The 22,119-nt window shown below is 40.4% G+C and overlaps 1 protein-coding gene and 2 pseudogenes across 3 annotated transcripts in view; all 3 read left to right on the plus strand.

Annotated features, from left to right (window-relative positions):
* Nucleotides 1-22,119, plus strand: part of TJP1 (tight junction protein 1) — a 430,437-nt gene that overhangs the window by 85,161 nt on the left and 323,157 nt on the right. The gene's annotated exons all lie outside the window — the stretch shown is intronic.
* Nucleotides 1-22,119, plus strand: part of LOC142456726 (farnesyl pyrophosphate synthase pseudogene) — a 124,747-nt pseudogene that overhangs the window by 67,935 nt on the left and 34,693 nt on the right.
* The window catches only part of LOC142456958 (speedy protein A pseudogene), a 33,402-nt pseudogene continuing 15,066 nt past the window's right edge, over nucleotides 3,784-22,119 (plus strand).

The following is a 22,119-nucleotide window of genomic DNA, read 5'->3' on the forward strand; positions in this document are numbered from 1 at the left end:
TTGTCCACTGTTGGTGGACCTGTAGGTATGTACAGCCATTGTGGAAATCTATTTGGTGATATCTAAAACAGTTGGAAATTGAGATATCATGTAATCCAGCAATCCCCCTACTGGGCATATACCCATAAGAGACAAAAAACAAACCACGGTGAGACATCTGTGCCCCAGTGTTCATTGCAGCACAGTTCACAATTGCAAGGAGTCGGAAACAGCCCAAATTTCCATCACCAGACAAATGGATTAAAAACCTCTGGTACATACATACAAAGGAGTATTACACATCCCTAAAAAACAGTGATGAACGCATGAAGCACCTTGCCGTATAAGAAGAACTGGAGGAAATTATGCTACGTGAAGTAAGGCAAGCACAAAAGGACAAGTACTCTTCTATTTTTGGAAGCAGCTACTTGACCATCTGACTGGCAGAGATCCATATGTGTACCCATTCCAAAGAAAGGTGATCCAACAGAATGCTCAAATTATGGAACCATAGCATTAATATTACATGCAAGTAAAATTTCGCTGATGATCAGGCAACAGTGGTTTCAGCAATACAACAAGGAACTGCCAGAGGCTCAGGCCTGATTCAGAAGAGGACGTGGAACAAGGGGTGTCATTGTTGATGTCAGATGGATCTTGGCTAAAGCAAAGAATGCCAGTAAAATGTTTACTTGTGTTTTACTGATTATGCCAATGAATTCAACTGTGTGGACCATACATGCTGTGAGTAGCCTTGAGAAGAATGAGAATACCAAAACACTTCATTGTGCTCATTCCGAACTTGTGCACGGATCAAGAGACTGTTGTGTGACGAGAACAAGGGAGTACTGCATGGCTTAAAATCAGAAAAGGTGTGTGCCAGGCTTATATCCTCTCACCATATTTATTCAATATGCATGAAGAGCAAATTATCAGAGAAGTTGGATCATATGCAGATGAATTTGGCATCAAAACTGGAGGAATGCAGATAATACAACATTTCATGCTGAGAGTGAGGAAGACTTGAAGCATGTACTGATGAAGATCAAGGATTGCAGCCTTCAGTACGGATTATAACTCCAGGTAAAGACCAGAATCCACACAACTGTACCAACAGGACATCCTGATAAAGGCAGAAAAGTTTAAAGTTGTTAAGGATTTCATCTTGCATGGATCCACAATCAATGCTCATGGATGTAGCAGTCAAGAGATTAAGAGATTGGGTAAGTGCTGCACAATAACTTTTTAGAGTATTAAAAACCAGGATATTACTTTAAGGACTATGGTACAGCTGACACAAACCATAGTATTTTCAATTGCCTCATATGTATGTGAAAGTTGGGCATTGACTAAAGAAGATTGAAGAAGAATTGATGTGTTTGAATTTTGGTGTCAGTGAAGAATATTGAATGTTCCATGGACTGTCAAAAGAATAGACAAATCTATTTTGGAAAAAGTATGGCAGAGTGCTCCTTAGAGGCAAGGATGGCGAGATGTCATCTTGAATACTTTGAACATGTTGTCAGGAGGGACCAGCCCCTGGAGAAGGACATCATGTTGGTAACGTAGAGGTGAAGCAAAAATGAGGAAGGACTTCAAAGAAATAGATTGTCACAGTGACTGCAACAATGGGCTCAAGTTCAGGCACAATTGTGAGACTCAAACAGGATCGAGCAGTGTTTTGTTCTGTTGTTCATAGAGTGCCTGTGCATAACAACCGAATCAACAGCACCTGACAACAGGATGAGGGCTTGAGCTGCCTTTCTTTGGTGAGGTGTGTTATGTTAGCTTTAATTGGTGATTTCGCAAGCCTTATGCAGTCAGAGAAATGGACATTCCCCACCCCTGCCTGTGTTCTTTCCTTATCCCCAGATAATTCTTTACTATTGGATAGATCCATGTGGTAGCTGTGGGATTTTAGTTTTGGTGTTAGGCTGCAATCCACATGGTCAGCAGTTCAAAACCACCAACAGCTCCTTGGGAGAAAGACTGGGCTATCTACTCCTGTAAACAGTTACAATCTAGAAACCCACATGGGGATGCTATAGGTAGATTTGACTCAATGGCAGTGAGTTGTTGAGTGAAGAATAAATACAACATTCTGCCCACTATCCGACACAATCACTGAAGACAAAGTGGGTGCCATAAGCAAATCTGGTGAAGAAGGCTGATGGTGCCCAGCTATCAAACGATAATAGCATCTGGGATCTTAAAGGCTTGAAGATAAACAAGCAGCCTTCTAGCTGAGAAGCAACAAAGCCCACATGGAAGAAGTACACCAGCCTGTGTTGATCATGAGGATCAGGTACCAGGCATCAAAGAACAAAAAAAAAATCATATCATTGTGCGTAAGGGTGAGTGCAGAGTGGAGACCCAAAGCCCGTCTGTAGGCAACTGGACATCCTCTCACATAAGGGTTGCAGGGAGGAGATAAGCCAGTCAGGGTGCAGTATACCACTAATGAAACATACAACTTTCCTCCCCCTATCATGATCCCAATTCTACCTTAAAATCTGGCTAGACCAGAGGATGCACACTGGTACAGATAAGAGCTGGAAACACAGGGAATCCAGGACAGATAAACCCCTCAGGACCCATAATGAGAGTAGTGATACCAGGAGGGGAAGGGGAAAGTTGGGGAGAAAGAGGGACCCATTCACAATGATCTACATATAACCTCTTCCCTGGGGGATCAACAATAGAAAAGTGGGTGAAGGAAGATGTTGGACAGTGTAAGACATGAAAAATGATCATTTATAAATTAGCAAGGGTTCATGAGGGAGCGTGGGGAAGGTAAGGGAAAATGAGTTGATACCAAGGACTCATGTGGAAAGAAAATGTTTTGAGAATGATTATGGCATCAAGTGTACAAATGTGCTTGACACAATGGATGTATGGATGGATTGTGATATGTGTTTTACAAGCCCCAAATAAAATTATTTAAAAATAAATTTTTTTAAATGGTAGGAAAAAATCTGATTCATAGAGATCCTGATACGGACAGATAGAACCTAGAATCTTTGGGATTCATGAGAATATAAATATATGTAGCCTACGATACTACCTCAAAATCAGTACATAGGACTGGCTGCTTTGAAGAAAATGCCCAGTATCTCAAGACAGGATGTAGATGGGATTGTGTATCTTCCCAAAGGCTGTCTCCCCACGGGAAGCGGGAAAGGGGTTTTTATAGCTCTGGTGAACAAAAGTAGCATGTTGCTATGAACCTTCAAGGTTAGTCTCTTAAATGTGAATTTAGTGATCTTTGCCAGCTGTGCTCAGCACGACTCTCAGTTTTAACATAGACAAGAATTTTTTGCTCTGCTAATCGTTGATTTGCTATTAAAGAGAATCTACTGCATTTCATCTCGCACGTGTCCTAAGAGACCTAGGACTGGTTTTCATTCAGGTGCTAGTCCTTTGGGTTGGGGATCGGCCACTAACGCCTCTGGGAAAAGATTAGACTGGCCTAGCAGCATTACAGAATGGGATCATCTCGCCTTACCTTGGCATCCAGTTTGGCATGAGGGCTCCAAGTGTAAGGTTTGGAAGCTAAATTAGTGTATTTTAAATTTCGGCATTTGAGTGAAGTAAGTAGGTCATAAAATGGCAAATATTATATGATCTCATGCATATGAAATACCTAGAATAGACAAATGTATAGAGACCAAAGTCATTGCCAGGAACGAGGGAGAGTGGACAAGAGGGAGTCATTGCTTAGGAGTTTCTGTTTATGGTAATGGATAATTTGGTGATGAGCATTTTGGTAACAGATATTAGTGATGATTTATGAGGAGGACCATCATGGAGGCTGCTTACAGTAAAAGCAAACGAGATTTCTTGAGGAACAGAGCAGTTTGTGAATCAGGGCAGCACAGAGTGAGCCGCCACTCACAGGTGGCGTGGAGCTTTGTTGCTGTTGTTATGTGCTGTTAAGTCACTTCCTCTGCAGTGACCCTATGTACAGAGAATGAAATTCTGCTGGGGCTTGCTAACTATTGTTGCTATGTTTAAGCCTTTTGTTGTAGCCACCTTGTCAATTCATCTTGCTGAGGGCCTTCCACTTTTTCACCGCCCCTCTATATTTTTTTAATCATTTTATAGGGGGCTCGAACAACTCTTATCACCATCCATCCATCCATCCATCCATCCATCCATCCGTCCATCCATCCATTGTGTGAAGCACATTTGTACACCTGTTGCCATCATCATTCTCAAAACATTTGCTTTCTACTTGAGCCTTTGGCATCAGCTCCTCATTTTCCCCCCTCCCTTCCCACTTCCCCTCCCTCATGAACCATTGATAATTTATAAATTATTATTATTTTGCCATATCTTACACTGTCCGATGTCTCCCTTCACCCACTTTTGTGTTGTCCATCCCCCAGGGAGGAGGTTATATGTAAATCCTTATAATCAGTTGTCCCTTTTCACCCCACCCTTTCTCCACTCTCCTGGTATTGCCATTCTTACCACTGCTTCTGAAGGGATAACCTGTCCTGGATTCCCTGTTTCCAGTTCCTATCTGTACCAGTATACATCCTCTGGTCTAGCCAGATTTGTAAAGCAGATTTGGGATCATGACAGTGGGGGGGGTGTTGGGTAAGAAGCATTTAGGAACTGGAGGAAAGTTGGCGCGGTAATTATGTCTTGGGCTTAGATCTGTAAGGTTAGCAGTTCGAAACCACCAGATGCTCTGAGAGAGAAAGATCGGACTTTGTACTGCAATAAACAGTTAAAGTCTCAGAAACTCATAGGGGCAGTTCTGTCTGCCCTATAGCGTCACTATGAGTAGGAATCGACTTGATGGAAGTGAATTTGGTTTTTATTTCACTTTACCTCACATGATGCCTTTCAGAGACTGCTCTCTCTTGATAACACGTGCAGAGTCTCGCCATCTTTGCCACTAAGGAGCATCCTGACTATACTTCTTCCAAGATTTAAATATTACATTATCACAAACAGGAAAAGAGATTCTGGTGTTTTTAACAAATCATTAGGGACACACTCAGGTAAGTTCCTAGTGTGAGCACTTTTCTACAGATTAATTATTCTATTTTTAAATACATTCTCCATAAGGGCAAACTGTCCCTCCCTTATTTGCCCATCAACCACCTCAATACAGAAACAGAACCTAGGACAAATTAGATTTGGAGTAAGGCCTGTCTAAGCCATTGTAGTCATGCCAAGTGTTCCAGATTTTGGTGTGCATTTTTATAGGGTTAATGTAATTTATGTCACTGAACTTTATACATGTGAAATTTGCAAATGTTATGTAAAAAAAGTTTTAAGCTCAGATTTCTCTTATTAATCCTGAACTTGTTTTTATACTTATGAAATATATTCAAATGATTTTATTTCTTTTACTTCATTTTTATCCAGTACCTTTGGTTTTCCATAAGCTATGTATTTTCAGCTTCAACTTCATTCCCATGGAGGGTATTATGTGTTAAAAGTTGATGTCAGTGGGCTTTTCTTCCTTGTAGAAAAGCTAGCAAGTTTCTCTCAAGTGTTTTCTACCACAACAGGAAGGTCCACACACAAGACATCAAGAGAAGACAGTATAACCAGACAGTACGCAGAGCAAAGATTTAATAAGCAAAATATGCTTCAATCATGAAGGAAGCTGATGACATATAGGGATATGACACTGGATTTTACAGGTATTGAATGGAGGGACCTCATTTAATTCACCTGAGTCCCTGTCCTGCTGGGTGTTGGGATGAGTCATCTCTATGTGACTGGATGGTAGGAGGCCATTGAGATGGGTCATACAGACCCTTAGCTGACCCTGACATGACCAGCAAAGTGGATCAGATTAGGCAATTTGGGATAGGTCATTCAGGCTGCTAACTGACCCTGACAGGGGGAATGGTTGGGTCCCAGTCTAGTGGAACAGCTTCTGCTTTGGCTTCTCTCTCACCACCTCCCACCCCGCCCGATGTTGGTCACATAGGAGGTGCTGCTGAGTGAGTTAAAGGAGGTGGCCAAGATTAAATGGGGAAGGCAGACAACATAGGTTGCTAGCCACGCGGGAAAGGAACTCATCTTACTTGTTACTTCTCCTTTCTATGCTGCTCAAGATGTACCTGTAAGTAATAAAATCACTGAACTGTACATCTATAGTATGTGAACTATAGCTCAAAGTTGTTTAAACATAAACATACAAAAACAATTTGTCAGAAGAGTTTAAGGGAAATGCCATAAAGATTGCTGACCTGCCTATAGATCCCAGAAACCTGCTGACTCAGAGTATCAAGTGTTACCTGTGCTGAAAGTCGATGTCACTGGGTTTTTTTCTCTGCAAAAATCTAGCAATTTTTCCATTGTTTGCCACAACAGAGGGAGCCACACATGAAAGGCATCAAGACAAGATAGTAAATGGAACAAAGATTTAATAATCAAAGTACACTTCAACCACAAAGCCATTTGCCTCACGATTTGAGGAAGACCACCCTATTGAGGGGTACAACATTGGATTTTATAGGGGTTGGGTGGTGTGACTCCATTGGCTTGCCTCATTTCCTATCCTGTTTTCCCCTTGACTCTTATTCTTACATCCTGATTGGCCCTTATTCAGCTCAATGATTGGTCATATAATCCACAGCTTGTGCACCTCCTTATGATATAGGACAGTGTTGGGATGAGTCATCCAGACCTCTTGCTGACCCTAACATTACCAAGCACAGCTTATAAGAATACATTTATGGACTCTTGGTTTAGATATTGTAGTTTTATTCCTACAGTAAGTTTACAGTTTTGCTTTTAATTTTGTTTTCAAATGGAAAAATGGTAATGCAAAAGGGAGGCAATTAACATTTGATTAATGAATTCCTGTGGTGATGTAAATGTTGCTACTAATATTATGCAGATGAAGAAATTAGGACTTAGAAGTACTGACTGACTTGCTTAAGTACCTGGGTCAAAAGAGAAGTTGAACTCATGGACTTGAGTATCCCACACTCTCACCACACTGCCTATGATTCACTTGCGGGACTAGTTAGAGATGTGGACCTTATCAGAGACGGTCACTCCATTCTAGCGTCTGCAATAGAGCCCGCCAAAATGTAAGTACTATACTAGTAGTGTTAGGTATGTGGCATGGTATAACTCGGGTCTTGCTTTGTAATGCTGAAAAAATTCATACTGCAGAAGCATGTTTGTAATCCAAGTGACTTTTATGAGGAAAAGGAAAGTTTTAGGTATTTACAGGAAATCCCAGGGGTCAAGAGAAGGAAATCCCAAAAGGGCACCCTGAGAGAGAGGCCTAAGAGCGAGCTGAGGCCTCAGGGCCCAGGCTGCACAAGAGCGCACCCAAATAAGAGAAGAGTAGAAGAGAGTGTGTACAATCAGTTCTCTTTGTCCTCCAATGAAACTGCGACCTTATTCATGGTACATGTTCCTATTGGCCAGGTTGGCACAATAAACCTACCTATCAGAGAGATAGAGCTTGCCAGGTTGTGCGCCTGACTCTTATTATCTTCTCTCCCCCTAGTTGGGGGGAGGTATAGTTGAGGGCATTGGCTGATCTTACAGGCTGCATCTAGGCCCACCTGTGTGATGTCATGTGGCTAGGCCTAGTCAATGCGCCCAAGTGAACCTCCCCGCTGGGCTCAGGGGCTTAGTTTGCACATGCCCAGTGTTGGATTTTCCCATAGGTGTCCAGTTATTGTACCTGATCTCCCCGCAACCACTCTGTTATGGCCCTATGCAGGCATTGGGGAGACATCCAAGGGGGTAACTGTCAGGCCTTGGCAGATAGTGCTCAATTCCTATACTATGAAGTCTTTGCAGACACTGAGGAATTCTGGGTAAGATTATATTATATGACACAAAATAAAAGTGAACAGATTTTTAAAAATCATTTTATTGGGGGCTCGTACAACTCTTATCTCAATCCACACATACATCCATTGTGTCAAGCACATTTGTACATTTGTTTCCCTCATCATTTTCAAAACATTTGCTTTCTACTTGAGCCCATGGTATCAGCTTCTCATTTTTCCCCCTCCCTCCCTGTTCCCCCCTCCTTCATGAACCCTTGATAATTTATAAATTATTATTATTTTGTCATATTTTACAGTGTCCGAAATCTCCCTTCACCCACTTTTCTGTTGTCTGTCCCCCAGGGAGGAGGTTATATGTAGATCCTTGTAATCAGTTCCGCCTTTCTCCCCCACCTTCCCTTCACCCTTCTGGTATCACCACTCTCACCACTGGTCCTGAAGGGATCATCTGTCCTGGATTCCCTGTGTTTTCAAGTGAACAGATTTTTTTTGTCTGTGAATCTAGTATAGAGAAAGTGCTTTAGTGAGTGATGACAGAGGCTGTCCTTATAAAGTAGGCACATGTAGACAAGTGACTAGAAATTTTAGAACATGTAAGCTAGTTGTACAATCAGTTCTTCACTGTGCTTGGAGCATATTAAACAAGAAGCTACTTCAAGGAGCCCCTGGCCCAAGTGGAAACCAGTCAGATCATTCCCACATTCCTGTGGGATTAGCTCTGCTGTTTACATCTCAGGCATGCAAGGAAACTTCCTGCTTTGCATTCCAGTGAAAACTATGAATCTTAGAATGTAATTGCAATGAATTATCAGGGAGGAGTCTTACTGCACTGGTGTGCCTAGATCTTAGCAGCATTCCTGAGATAACTGGAAACAGGAACTGCCTTTCAAGTTACAATGTCACAGTCCCATAAAGCAGCCACATAGAATCTCCTGCTCTCAATTGCATATTTCTAGAGAATGGACTGTGATTGGACTCCCAATCAGTTCCCATCCCTTTGTGAATTTTATAGGTGCGTCAAAGTGGTTGTCAAGGAAGAATATTAGTATCAGACAAAGTAACATACATCCTCATACCCCTGTTTTTTACATATGACTAATTTTTATAATAAGGATGTAATGTAATTTGATAATATTTACTAAGCAGTTTTGTGTTGTTTTTTACAGATCAGTCATAAACTTTTCTTATTTTGCGTACTCTTTGAAAACATGCAATGGCTTTATGCTGGTCTTTGTATGGGCATATAGTTTATTGCTTCTTCTATTTTAAAATATTTAAGATTACTTGTGGTTTTTCCAACGATATAAATTACTCTTTAAATACAAACCTTTCTCTAAATTTGTATTTGCTTTTTTTTTTTTAAGAGAATCTCTGACACCAAGGTTGGGGATATTTTTAGCTGCTGGTATGCATTTAGTTGTCATCAACTTGGTTTCATTTCCTAGTTGACCCTGTATACTACTTCATGGACCTGCCCAGTGATGAACCTGCCTCACAATGGTTAGGTTTCAGACCATGGTTATTGTTATTTATAGCCACTGTGTCAATGCATCTTGTTGAGGGTTTTCCACTTTTCACTTTACCCAGGATGCAGCTATTGATCTGGCAGTAACTTTTTGTCAGTACCAGTTTCAAAAGATCAGCAAAACTGGTTGTCTTACAGCTGGAAAACCCAGCAATATGCCTACACAGCTTTATCCAGAGGTAAATCAACTCTCCAGAACTCGGTTGTTATTGAGTCCCTAGGGAACTGAATCACTTTTCCCTTTCCTATGATGGCACACTAGTCTATTATCTGGATGACATTATGCTGACTGGACCCATGTAGGAAGAAATATCAGTGATTCTAGACTGACTGGTGAAAAATGTAAATGCTAGAGGATGGGAAATAAATCTGAAACAAACTCAGCCGTTTTCTACTTCAGTGAAATATCTAGAGGCCCATTTGTGTGGGGCAGGCTGAGAGAAGGTTAAGTACGTGCATGTGCCCCACCCTCTCCCATAACTAACAAGGAGGCTCAGCACCTGTGTGCCTCTCTGAGTATTGGAAGCAACACATCCTTCGTTTGGATGTGCTTCTCTGGAATACTCATCAGGTGATTCAAAAACCTGCTAGCTTTGAGTGGGATATACCATAAGAGGGCTCCAACAATGGATTCTTGCAGTAGTACATTGACAGGGAGCTGCCAGAGGTTCAGACTAGATTCAAAAGAGGACATGGAAAAAGACTACCATTGCTGATGTCAGATGGATCTTGACTCAAAGCAGAGAATAGCAGAAAGATGTTTACTTTTATTTTACTGACTCTGCCAAATTATATGGCTATGTAGACCATAGCAAACATGATAGCCTTCTCAGTGGACAGCCTTGAGGAGAATGGGAATTCCATAACACTCCACTGTGTTTGTGCAGACCTTGTACATGGATCAAGAGGCAGTTGTGTGAATGGGACAAGGGAACACTGCATGGTTTAACATCAGGAAAGGGGTGTGTGCGGATGTATCCTCTCACCATCTTTATTCACTCTGTATGTGGAGGAAATGACCAGAGAAGCTGGATTATATGAAGAAGTGGGTGGCCTCACAATTAGAGGAAGGCCTATTCACCTGAAATTTACAGATGATACAGCCTTGCTTGCTGAAAGTGAAGAGGACTCCAAGCATTTGCTGACAAAGATCAAGGATTGCAGCCTACAGTATGGATTGCAACTTAATGTCAAAAAGATCAAAATTCTACAACTGGGCCTTAGGTTACATCATGATAAATAGAGAAACAATCGAAGTTGTCAAAGATTTTTTTTCTTGCTTAGATCCACAATCATTGCTTATAGAAGCAGCAGTCAAGAGATCAAAAGACCCTTTGCATTAGGTAAATCTGCTGAATAAGATCTCTCTAGAGTATTGAAAAAACAAACATGTTACTTTTAGGACTAAGGTGCAACTGACTCAAGCCATGATATGTATACATGTGAAATGTGGACTTTGAATAAGGAAGACTGAAGAAGAATCAATGCTGGAGAAGAATCTTGAAAGTGTCATGGACTATCAAAAGGGCACTAAAATATTTTTTAGGAGAAGTACAAAGGGGTATCCCCCAAAACTGGAATTGCGCTGGGTGGAACAATATTTCCTGCTAAGCGAGTATCGAGCAACTCGCTCTGAGTTAGTGCACCCAGTGGTGTCTCCTGGGAAGGCTCTCTCTGGTCACAGTGAATTTTTTTCGTAAAAGCAGTTTTGCTTGAACCTGTAATGGCCAATTTCAGAGAAAAAGCGTGCAGCTGTTAAATTTTGTTTCCTGCTCGGGGGAAAATGCCACAGAAACTGTTGTGGGGATGAATACCACTTACAAGGACTGCACTACGGATAAACACTCTGTTGAGTGGTTTCTCTTTTCAAAAAAGGTGAAATGTCAGTTGATGACAAACCTCATTCTGCATGTCCATCAATTTTCCAAACAGTCAAAAATTTCAACTTGTAGTGCATTTGAAGCTCATTCCACCAGACCAGACATTAATCAAGCTTTCTACTTAGAGGTTCTGTAAAGATTGCATACCAGTGTGCGACCAAAAAGGCTTTATTTGTGGTAGATGGGGGACCGGTTTTGCCACCACGACAATACACCTGCTCACACAACCATCTCAGTGTGCCAGTTTTGGGGTTTTTTTGTTTTGTTTCCAAAAAAAAAAACATGCCTCTCTTGACATCCCCGCGCACCCCTCCCCCCACCACTTACTCATCTGACCTCATTCCATGCAACTTCTTTTTGTTTCTGCAAATGAACAGGGACATGAAAGGACAATGATTTGATGATGTAGAAGAGGTGAAGAAAAAAACGAGGGAGGTGCTATCAGCCATTCAAACAGATGAGTTTTTAAAATGTTTTTAAGAATGGAATCACAGATTTGACAAATGTATTAAGTGTGTTGGAGGGTACTTTGAAGGTGATATGGTTGTTTTGTAAAATAAATTTAAATACATAGCTTTGAAAAAATTCTGATTTTGGGGGGGTTACCCTCGTATTATGTTTTATAACATATATTTTTTTCAGGACATAATATTGAATATGTTTTTTTCTTGTCATCATTATGAATGCTATCATCAGGCCTTATCTCTTACTTTACCTATTACAGTTGTTTTGTTTGTTGGCGATGAACTTCTTTGTCACTTAAGACTCCAAATCCATTTAAATTTTACTTTTCCTCCTCTCTAAAAAAAAGCCACTCAAACCGCTATTTAGGTTTGAGGAATAAGGAATCTGCTGGCATTCTTGCTTGTTTCTTGTTAAAGACATGTACTATATACATTTACATAGCCCATCTCAAGAAATGAAATCAACAATAACCTATTGAACCTACCATATGATTTTGTTTTATTGTTACCCCCCAGAACCTTTCCCTGTTCCTACCCCAATCCCTGGCATCCTCATAGTCATTAAAGTCTTATCTATGGGTACATAATCCATGTTTCTTCATCTTTCTTATTTCTTATACCAATGGTCATATTAAATATCTTTGTTATACTGACTGAGTTTGCTAAGGATTATGTTCTTTAGTTTTGTCCTTGTCTTGCAATGTTTAAGAGTTGTCATTGCTTTTAATTGATGCATAAAATTCCATAGTATGAATGTACCACAACCTGTTTACCATTTCTCAATAATTGAGGTGTTTGGTTGTTTTATCTTTTTGCTATTATGTACGTATCTGCAATAACATAGGTGTGTAAATGACTGTTTGTGTGGTAGTCTTGGTTTCTTGGTTTCTCGATTGCTGGATCATAAGGTGCTTGTATTTGCATTTGTTTAAGGAAGTGCCATACTGATTTCCATAGTGATTGTACAATTCTACAGCCCTGCCTGCATGTAAAAGCATTTCTATCTCTCCACATCCTCTCCAGCATTATTTTCTGTTTCATCAAAATTTCCCAAAAGTGTTGGTATGAGGCAAAACCTCATTGTTGTTTTAATTTTTGTTTCTGTTATTGTTAATGATCATGAACATTTCTTCACATGGTTGTTAGCTGCCTAGATACCATCTTTGGTAAATTGTCTATTCATGTCTTTGGGCCATTTTTGTTGGATTATTTGTATTTTCTTGTTAAGATGTTGTAGATTTCAGAGATTAGCCCTTTATCTCATGTATTATTGCTGAATGTTTTCTCCCAATCTGTGAGTTCTCTGTGACTTTTCTGGTGGGCTTTTTGATGGAAGTTTTTGATATGCATAAATATCATCTGTTTAGTGGTTTTTAATTTTATCTTCTATAGTGCATATATTTTTCATTATGTTTGGTAGTGTGTTTATGCCTTGTATTAGGGTCCTGAAGTTTTTCCCTATTTTTTATTGATGGCCTTTATGTTTATGTGATTTATATTTAGGTCTTCAATTAATCTTGAGTTTGTTTTTGTTTTTACATGGTGTGAGGTATGGGTCTTGTTTCATTCTGTTTCAGGTGAAATTAGATTTTTTTTTCAGCACCATTTGTTGTAAAAGCTATTTCTTGCCAATGTTGTATGTTTTAGTTCTAGCAACAGGAGCAAAGCCAAGCCCCAAAGCTCCCTGAAGAGCCCCCAAAATAGACTTCAGGCTCGGAGGGGCAGCTCCCGGAATTTCCCCAGGACCAGTGTGGAGGTAGTCATAAAGGTCAGCAGACAGACCTGGAATTGTATATGCTTTCTCTCTCTGTCTCTCTCCATCTCTTAATTCTAACTTTGTTTTCCTTTTTGTTTGGTCTCGGTTATGGTTGGTTTGCCTACCTATGTAAGACAGGCATGGGAAGCAAGCCTGAGGAGAAAGCAATGGAACCAACAGTTCCAGAGCGACTTGTGGGGAGGAGGAGGCAGGGAAGAGAGTGGTGAAAAAAACAATGCCATAGACAAGGGAACAGCTAGGGAATTATAATCAACATTGAGGAGGACATAGAGATCCTGAGGGTGTTGAAGCAATGGCAATCTAGCTGAGAGGAATTACTGAGAGGTGGAAGAAGGGCAAGTGTGATGGTGAGACTGGAAGAAGGTAAAAGGAAACAGGAAAGATCTAGAAAGCAAAGCTATGGATAGAGGTATAAGCATAAATGTGTACATATGTAAATTCATTAATTCATAAAAATAGAGATATTGGCTTATGTACATATATCTATATAGCAATACACTAAGGTAGTGGACGGACTTCGGGTCTCTGCTCAAGCCCTCTCTCAATGCAAGAAGACTTTGTTCTAAAAAACTGACATTCTGCGGTGCTCACGCTCCAGGTACGATCACTGAAGCAGGTGCTTAAGCAAATGTGGTGAAGAAAGCAGATGGTCCCCGCTATCAAAAGATATAGGATCTGGGTTCTTAAAGATTTGATGTTAAACAAGCAGCCATCTAGCTGAGAAGCGACAAGCCCACATGGAAGAAGCACACCAACTTTTGTGATCATGTGACATCAATGGATCGGGTAACAGGCATCAAAAGACCCCAAACAAACAAAATCATGTTGTTGAAATGAGGGGGTCGGAGCAGAGACCCAAAACCCATATGTAGACATTGGGACATCCCCTCACAGAAGGATCACAAGGAAGGGATGAGTAAACCAGGACACTGTATAGCACTGGAAAACACAAATGTTCCTCTGATTCCTTGAGGCTTCTTCACCCCCCACTATCATGACCCCAGCCCTGCCTTTCACTGTGGGCTAGACCAGAGCATGAACACAGGTACAAATAAGAGATCAGAGCTCATAACACACGGAACAAGAATGGGAGTAGCAATACCAGGAGGGTAGAGGGAAGGTGGGAAGAAAAGCGATGGAAGGGAGAACTGATTGCAATGATTGACACATAACCACACACCCCCACCCCAGGGCGATGAACAATAGAAACCATGGGGGAAGGAAGACAGCAGTTGGCGTAAGATATTAAATTATTAAAATATGAAATATTAAAATAGGATATTTTCTCATTTTCCTTTGCCAGTAGTTTATCAATTTAAAATTTTTTAAAAGAACCCACTTCTTGTCTCATTGATTATTTTCTATACTTTTTTTCTGATACATTTATTTATGCCCTATTCTTTATTATTTCTTTTCTTCTAATATGTGATGGTTCATTTTTTTTTTACATTTTTCTAATTGTTGTAGTTGATGTGCTAAGGTGTTTATTTTTATTCTTGCTGCCTTATTGATTGTGACATGACTACTAATAGCCTGGACTCTTCAGGAATGACGGTTTGAGTACCGCACCAGCTGAGAGGGCTTGCTGATTGCAAATGGAATAGAGAGTGGAGAATAGGAGATAGTTCTAAAGAACAGCTATGGCCACATGACCACCTGTGGAAGCAAGGACTGCAATTATTAGGACTTTCCTCCTTGCTTGTGTGCATCACATATTTTTGGGTTTTATTCATGTATGATGTAAATTTTAAATTGGGTTAGTGTGGTTTTGGGTTGTTCGTGTATTGATTGTGTCATGTTAGGGACAACTCTGGCTTTATTATTGCCTTTGTTGGAAGTTATGTGTGTTTTAAGGAGAAATTTGAATACAAGTGCCAAATCACAAGGGGTGAACTTCATAGTTTTCTTTTGTTTTCAAACCATGTTATTAGGAGCTAATCCAGATAGCATACCATTCCACAGTTCAACTATATCGAGCAATGTTGTACAATTGCCACTATAATTAGTTTCCAAACATTTTCTTCCTCCTTGAACTCCTTGATATCAGCTCACCCTAACCCTTCCTCCCTGGCTTCCGTACCATACCTCCCAAGAACCCTTATTCTAGGTATTGACTCTCTCGATCAGTGGCTCTCAACCCCTTTGAGTGAGTCTCGACCCCTTTGGGGGGGTCAAAGGACCCTTTTACAGGAGTCACCCAATTCATAAAAGTAGCAAAATTACAGTTATGAAGTAGCTGCAAAAATAATTTTATGGTTGGGGGTCACTACAACATGACAACTGTATGAAAGGGTTGCAGCATTAGGAAGCTTGGAAACCACTGCTCTAGATTCACTTATGCTGGGCTTTATATACCATCAAACAGAAAAATACATAATGGAGTTAAGGAAGTTACTATCAATGACTAAATACAGCACAGACAAATCTCAATATGAAAAAAAACAGAAAATATTAAAAATAACATCAAGCACAAAATGTATCAAAAGGGAGGTCAAATGACAAGATTGAAACCATTCAAGTCAGATTTATCATTTTAATCTACTGTAGTTGTCTCTCCAATGCTGTCTATCTGATAACCAGGTTATTCCCATAACTAGGTTATTCCCATCCCACAATTATGGTTAAAGGGAAATCGCCAAAGGCTTATCCCCTGTGTAGATCCTGCAAATGTAGTTTGGGCTTCCAGTATCATCCATAGCATTCTGCACACCAGAATCTCACAATTTAAGCTCCAATACTATTCCCCTCTTTGGATTTGGATTATGCAATGTACAATCCTTGGATCATGGCTGGTAGTGTGCTTCTTTCATATTAGGCTTCCATGACGTATCACTTAGATGGCTGCTTGTTTGGAAACAAGGTTTAGCCCCAGATGCTATTCTATCTGATAGCTGGGAACCATCAAATTTTTTACCACATTTAGCAGGGCCATAATTTTTCTTAGATTGGAACTAGGATTAAGTGGGAGCCCAGAATCTATTCCTGAATCTGTGTTTTTTGTCTGCCTCTGGCTCACCTAAGAGACCTCCATGTTAATTTATGGTATAGGATCTTATGCTCCCTGAAGCATAAAGACCTTCTGTTTCTAGTGTCATTGTTATATTACCCTTGATCATGCCCTACCAGGCCTCCTACACCCTCCTCACCACCAATTTGAATCACTTGTCGTTCCCTTGTCCCTGGGTTTGTTAACAACACTTCCTTTCCCCCCACCTCCCCTTCTCCTATGTCCCCCAAGAACTGTCGGTCCCCTTATTTTCTCCTCCAGATTGTTCATCCAGCCTATTTCATCTAGACAGACCTGCCGAGATAATAACATTCACAAAAACAAGACAGAGCAAAACCAAGCAACAAGGGAAAACAAGAAAACAAAACAACAACAAAAAGCCAATGAGAAAAAAACCCTACATATCACAACAACAACCAAAAAATCTTGTAGTTAGTTCAAGGACTGTTTGTTGACCTTCAGGAGTGTTTTCCGGTTGAGTCTGATGAGGTGCCAAGCCCTGGCCCCAGAGTCTATTTTTGGTATTCCCTGGGGACTTCTTTGCTCTGTTCCCCTTGCTGTTCTGTTGCATGCCCTTAGTGTTTTGCCTCAGTGTGGTGGGATCAGATCGGGCGGAATTCCCACACTGTGTCTCCATTGTTGTTCCATGTAGGGCTGTGGGTCACTGAGGGATGTCATGTTTCATAGTGGGGCCGGTCATATGGTCTTCTCTGTGGATTGGCTGCTCTGAGTGGGAATATTGTCCTCTATCTTGGTGGTCCAGGATGTGCTCCACTCTCTCTTCTTGCCCCTTCATTTGCTCCCGTATATTCTGATCAGACATGTCACTCTCTCTGAGCTGCAACTTCAGTGCTGTCCTCTGAAAAAATTCTTCTGTGGGGAGGGGCAGGTGTCCACATAGTTGGGATTGAGGCCGGACCCTCAGACCTCTCCACTGGTTCCCTACTCCATGCCAGCATGTTGCATTCACATCTTGGAGCACCGGGTTGAAGTCTGGTCCCTCTTTCCCTGTGGAGATATAAACAATACCCTCCCCTTGGGTAGGTTAGTGCCCTGTTCCCCCGCTACCCATTCCTTTTTATTTTTCCCTTCCCCCGCCTCCTTTTTAGTTTGCTACCATATGTATCCCTGGATTTGATCTGGCACCTGCCATCATAGTCCTAATCCTCTATTTTGTCTTCCACTGTATATGCTAACTTTGTTATATCTGGTAGCCCTTGTATGCCCTGCACTAGAGCCTTTTGATTGGTCCCAATTTTCTCATTGATGATTCTGATAGCTTTGGGTTTTATATTTAGGTCTCTGATCCCCTTGAGTTCATTTTTGTGCATAGGGTGAAGAATAGGTCCTGTTTCATTCTTCTGCAAATGGATATCCAGTTTTTCCAGCATTATTTGGTGAAGAGGAAATCTCCTTCCCATTTAATGTTTGTTGGGCTTTTGTTGAAGCTCAGTGGTTTGTAGTCAGATGCTTTTATTTCTGTGCTTTCTTCCTTTTCCATTGGTCTATGTATGTATCATTATACCAGTACCAAGCTGTTTTGTTAACTACGTCTGTGTAGTAGGTTTTGAAGTCCACTAGTACATGACCACATACATTGATTTTTCTTCTTTTTGATAAATCCTTTGCTTATCCTGGTGCATCAGGCTGGGTTGACTATAGAAACAAATCCAGTGACACTCATATATGTGTAAGAAAGAGCTTTATATCAAGAAGTAATTATTGTACATACCACATATACTCATGTATAAGTCGAGTTTTTTCAGCACATTTTTAATGCAGTTTTTGTGATATTTGGGTCAGCTTATACTTGAGTATATATGGCATATATCAAGAAGAAACTCAGCCCAGTCCAACTTAAGTCCATAAGTCTGATACTAGTTCATAAGACCCTCATAGGACTTACCCAGTCACATGCAATGATACAGACTGCAGGAATATCACAGGCTGGTGATTGAGACATCATGTGGATCCAAGGTCGATGGAAACATAACAGGGATGATAGAGTTCTCAAGGTGACCATCAAGCAGGAAGTGAAGGCAGAGAGAAGGAGACGTTCTCAGACACGTCCTTATTAAAACGCAATGTACACAGCTGTGACCTGATTGACAGCTTGGATACCACCAACACTTTTATATATCTTCAAGTTGACATAAAATGATTTAACTATCACAGCTGGGTTTCTTCTCTCTCATTATTAAGTTGGTAATTAGTTTTTCCATTTCTTTAAAGAATTATGTTGGGATTTGGATCAGGATTGAGTTGAATTTGTAGACTGCTTTAGGTAGTATTGACATCTTCACAATATTGAGTCTGTCCATGAACACAGGATATACATCCATTTGTGTAGGTCTCTAGGTTTCCTGTATTAATATTCTATAGGTTTTTTTATACATGTATTTTGTTTATTTGTTAGGTTTGTTCCTTTGGTTAAGTATTTCAACTTTTTATAGCTATTTTGAGTGATATTGTTTTCTTGATGTCTATTTTTATTATTATTTGTTATAACTAATATATAGGGGTTCAATTGACTTCTGCTTGTATCCTGCTAGCTTACACTAAATTTCTCAATTATTTCTATCAATCACATTATGGAGGCCTGGGGATTCTCTCTCTGTAAAATCACACCATCTTCAAATAACAAGAGTTTCAGTGCCGTCCTCTTCAATAAATTCTTCTGGTGTGAGGGGTAATTGTCCACGTAGCTGGTATGGGGTCTGAGCCCGCAGGCCCCTCTACTGACTCCCCACTCCTTGCCGGCACACTGCATTCATCTGGCACTGGCTTTAAATCTGGTCCCTCTTTCCCCGTGGAGACACAATCAATACCCTCCCCTTGGGTGGGTTGGTGCCCTATTCCCCCATCACATCTTTTTTTTTTCTTTCCCCTTTCCTCCCTCCACCCCCGTTTTTGTTGGCTACCATATGTACCCCTGAATTTGGTCTGGCCCCTGCCATACTACCTGGACCTCATCCCTGGAGTGTTTGTATACAGTAGCTTTTTCTCTGTGCCCCTTTTGCACTTACCTTTCTGTTCTCTCTCATTATATATATATATATATAAACTTACCTCAGCAGACTCATACTTGTCCTTTTGTGCTTGGCTTACTTCACTAAGCACAATTTCCTCCAGTTCTTCCCATGCATTGATATGCTTCATGCGTTCATCACTGCTTTTTAGCAATGCATAGTACTCTATTGTATGTATGTACCACAGTTTTTTAATCCATTCTTCTGTTGATGAAAATTTGGGTTGTTTCCCCCTCATTGCGATTGTGAACTGTACTGCAATGAACATTGGAGCACAGATGTCTGGCTGTGGTTAGTTTCTTGCCTCTTCTGGGTATATGCCCAAGAGGGATTGCTGGGTCGTATGGTAACTCAATTTCCATCTGTTTGAGAAATCGCCAAATCGATTTCCATAGTGGCTATACATACCTATAGATCCACCAGCAGTGGATGAGAGTTCCTATCTCACCACAGCCCCTCCAATACTTGTTGCTTTCTGGTTTTTTGAAATTGGGCTGTCTTTGAGGGTGTTAGGTGATATCTCATAGATGTTTTGATTTGCATTTCTCTTATGACTAATGATCGGGAACATTTTCTCATATGTTTATTGACTGTTTGGATTTCAGACTCTGTGAAACTTCTGTTCAGGTCCTTTGCCACCTCCTCAGTGGGCAATTAGTTTTCCTCTTATTGAAAGCTTGCAAAGTATTGTAGATTTTAGTAATAAGGCCTTTTTCTGATGTGCCCTTGCTAAAGATATTTTCCCAGTCGGTGGACTCTCTTATTACACTCTTGGTGAATTCTTTTGATGTACACAGGTATCCTATCTTCAGTATATCCCACTTATCTATTTGTGACTCCTCTGTATTTGTATCCTTCCCTATTTCTGATAGCCTATGTATTCCCTGTGCCAAGGTTCTCAGGTTTGTCCCAATTCCCTCATTAATGGCCCTAATTGTTTGGGGTTTTACCTCAAGGTCTGTGATCCACCTTGAGTTTTTTCTTGTGCATGAAGTGAGGTAAGGGTCTTGCTTCATTTTTCTGCAGGTAGATAGCCATTTTTTCCAGCACCATTTATTGAAGAGGGCATCTGCTTCCCATTTAATATTTTTGGGCCTTTATCAAAGATCAGTTGCCTATATGCTGATGTTTTTATTTCTGGGTCTTCAGCTCTTTTCCATTGGTCTGAATATCTGTCATTATGTCAGTACCACACTGTTTGGACTACTGTGGCCGTATAGTACATGCTCAAATCAGGTAGAGCAAGCCCTCCCACTTTGTCCTCTTCTTGAGGCGTTCTCTCCTAATTCTGGCCTTCTTCTCTCTCCATATGAAGTTGGTAATCTGTTTTTCCAATTTTGAAGGATGGTGGTGTTTGTATTGGGAAAGCATTTAACTTATATAGTCCCTTGGGCAGAATTGATATCTTCACTATATTCAGTCTGCCAATCCACGAGCATGAGATATTCTTCCATTTGTTGAGGTCACTCTTGATTTCCTGAAGTAGTGTTTTATAATTTTTCTTACACAAATCTTTCATTTTTTTAGTCAGGTATATCCGTATTTATTTCAATTTGTGTTTGGCAATTGCAAAGGGTACTACCTTTTTAATCATCTCTTCTGTGGTCTTGTCTGATGTGTAGAGCAGTCCAATAGACTTCTGTTTGTTGATTTTGTATGCTGCCACTCTCCTATATTCCTCTATTGCGTCCAACCCTCCGCTTGTGGAGTTTAAGGAATCTTCAATATATAAAATCATATCATCTGAGAATAATGATAATTTTGCCTCTTCTTTCCCCAGCTGAATACTTTTAATATCTGTTCTTTGTCTTATGTTGTTAGCTAGAACCTCCAGTACGATGTTAAATAGGAGTGGGGACAAGGGGCATCCTTGTCTGGTCCCCATTTTTCAGTGGAATTGTTTTAGTCTTTTCTCCGTTAACTACCACATTAGCTGTTGGTTTTTCATATATGACTTGTATAATATTGAGGAATTTTCCTTCTGTTCCTGTCTTCTTAAGTGGCTTAAACAGGAATGCGTGTTGGATGTTTTCGAATGCTTTTTCCATGTCTCTTGCTATTATCATGTGGTTCTTATGTTTCCTGCCAATACGGTGAATAATGCTGATGTTCTTTTGTATGTTGAACCATCCCTGCATCCCTGATAGGAATCCCACTTGGTCGTGGTGAATTTTTTTTAATATGCTTTTGTATTTTATTGGCCAGTATTTTGTCAAGGATTTTTGCATCGATGTTCATTAGGGATATTGGTCTATAGTTCTCGATTCTTGTGGCATCTTTTCCCACTTTAGGTATCAAAGTTATACTAGCTTCATAGGAAGAGTTTGGGAGTTTTCAATCTTTTTCTATGTTCTGGAAGAGTTTGTATAGGATTGGTGTCAGTTCTTCCCTGAATGCTTGGTAGAATTCTCCTGTGAAGCCATCTGGCTCATGGGATATTTTTGTTGGTAATCCCTTGATTACCTTGTCTATTTCTTCCTTTGCTGTGGGTCTGTTGAGGTTGTTGACATCCGTCTGGGATAGTCTAGGGAAGGATTGTGTTTCCAAATATTTGTCCATATCTTCCAAATTGTTGAATTCGTTAGAATACAGACCTTCATAGTACTGTGTAACTATCCTTTTCATTTCATTAGGGCCCGTTGTAATGTCCCCTGTTTCATCCCTCATCCTT

The sequence above is a fragment of the Tenrec ecaudatus genome, chromosome 9 (genome assembly GCF_050624435.1).
Source record: "Tenrec ecaudatus isolate mTenEca1 chromosome 9, mTenEca1.hap1, whole genome shotgun sequence".
Classification (NCBI taxonomy): domain Eukaryota; kingdom Metazoa; phylum Chordata; class Mammalia; order Afrosoricida; family Tenrecidae; genus Tenrec; species Tenrec ecaudatus.